Below are 1,949 nucleotides of genomic sequence, written 5' to 3' on the forward strand. Positions count from 1 at the left end.
GCTGGTTACTGAGGACTGGGTTGGGACCTATGGCTACTGTAGATGGGGGAGATATATCTCTTCTAATCGTAAAAAGGAGGCCATCATCTGTCCGTTCTTTATATAACCTAATTCCCCAGGAATATCCTTTGTCCCAATTCAGGGTTGACTTTTTACCTGGTGTTGTGAAGTCTATGCGGAGGGGGTGGCACCATTCTCTCTCATAGGCCTGTTTATGAATAGTTTTCCAATCCTCATAAGTCCCATGAGAATAATTTGCTTTTACAGTGATATAGTCCCATGATGAGGACGGACCCCACCAAGCGTCTCCAGTGGTTTCACATCCCAAGTTTTTGCAGAAAAAATCCCCCCCTCCCCCACATTTAGGATTTAAAGATACAGCCCTGTGAAAGCCTGGGCAGACATAAAAGGTTAAGGTACGCAACATGGCCCAGTGTTCAGGAGGGCCACATCCTCCCCATGGGTCCAGTCCCAGTCTCCCAGGAGGATTCACCAATTTGGGTACCGTTACAGTATCGTGGGTTCCTTCTAAGTCCCAAGGCTCCGGTACCCCTAAAGCTAACTTGCACAAATCTGGATATAATGTGGGCCACCAAGTATCTTTTGGTGCTGTCTTACGGACTTCAAATACCACAATGCCCATTTGATTGACTACTTGCCAGGTGGTTGGCACAGCTCTATGGGGGCTCTCATTACTGTGAGCAAACTCACAAGTAAATAGATTTACCCAGAGTAACATGATTAGTATTTTTCTTTGACCAGTCTTATCTTTAGGGGGTTGGTAGTCCGCGCCAGCTGCCATTGTCCTTCTCTGGGGGGTTCCTGGTGAGCCGGATCGGCTGCCTTAACGTGGGAGGCGTGGACCCAGGCTGCAACCCCGTCGACCTTGAGAGCTGTGGGTGTGGTGAGGAGGACAGTGTATGGTCCTTTCCAGCGTGGTTCTAGGCTCCAAGTCTGATGCCTCCGGACCCAGACAGCGTCCCCGGGCTGGAAGGGGTGGGGTGCAATAGGAGTGTCAATAGCATCCTGATAGGCTGCAGCTAGGGGCTTCCAGATCTCCTGGTGAGCCAGCTGGAGTGCCTTCAGGTGAGCAAAGAGGGAAGGTGAATCAACAAAGTTAGAGATATCCGGGTCTAAGAAGGAAACTGCAGGGGGAGGGGTCCCATACAGGATTTCAAACGGAGTTAACCCACTGGGCCCAGGAGTGTTCCTGGCCCGGTATAATGCCAAAGGCAGCAGAGTAACCCAGTCTTTAGTGCCAGTTGCCAGCGAGAATTTAGTTAGAGCCTCCTTAATGGTTCTATTCATTCGCTCTACCTGACCTGAGCTCTGGGGCCGGTAGGCACAATGTAACTTCCAATCAATCCCCAGTAACCTGGCCACCTTCTGACTTACCTGGGAGACAAAGGCTGGTCCGTTATCTGACCCTATTACCTGTGGCATCCCAAATCGGGGAAAGATGTCATCTAATAGCTTCTTGGATACCACCCTTGCAGTTTCTTGCTTGGTCGGGTAGGCTTCTGGCCATCCTGAAAAAGTGTCAATGAAAACTAACAAATATTTATAGCCATACATTCCTGGTTTAACCTCAGTAAAGTCCACTTCCCAGTGGACTCCTGGCCTGTGGCCTCTTTGTCTGACTCCTCCTGAAGCTTTATTTTTGCCCCAGTTTACCTGGGCACCGGCAGCCACCATCCTCAGACAAGGTGGCCAGCCGGCAACCACTGGGTCTAGTTTCTTTGATAAGTAAGCTACGGGGCGTCTCCACGGCCCCAATTTTTGAGTCAGGACCCCCTTTGCATACCCCAGCTTTTCATCAATGTACAGTTCAAACGGTTTTGTTAGGTCAGGCAGGCCAAGAGCCGGTGCTTCCAACAGGGCTTTCTTTATGCTATCGAAGGCCTGTTGGTGGCAGTCTTCCCAAATGAAAGGTTCATCTGTCTTGGTCA

The 1,949-nt window shown here is 50.2% G+C and overlaps 1 protein-coding gene across 1 annotated transcript in view; it reads right to left on the bottom strand.

Annotated features, from left to right (window-relative positions):
• Window positions 1–1,949, bottom strand: part of Fuom (fucose mutarotase) — a 9,805-nt gene that overhangs the window by 2,611 nt on the left and 5,245 nt on the right.

The sequence above is a fragment of the Nannospalax galili genome, unplaced genomic scaffold (genome assembly GCF_000622305.1).
Source record: "Nannospalax galili isolate Female #2095 unplaced genomic scaffold, S.galili_v1.0 scaffold49, whole genome shotgun sequence".
NCBI lineage: Eukaryota > Metazoa > Chordata > Mammalia > Rodentia > Spalacidae > Nannospalax > Nannospalax galili.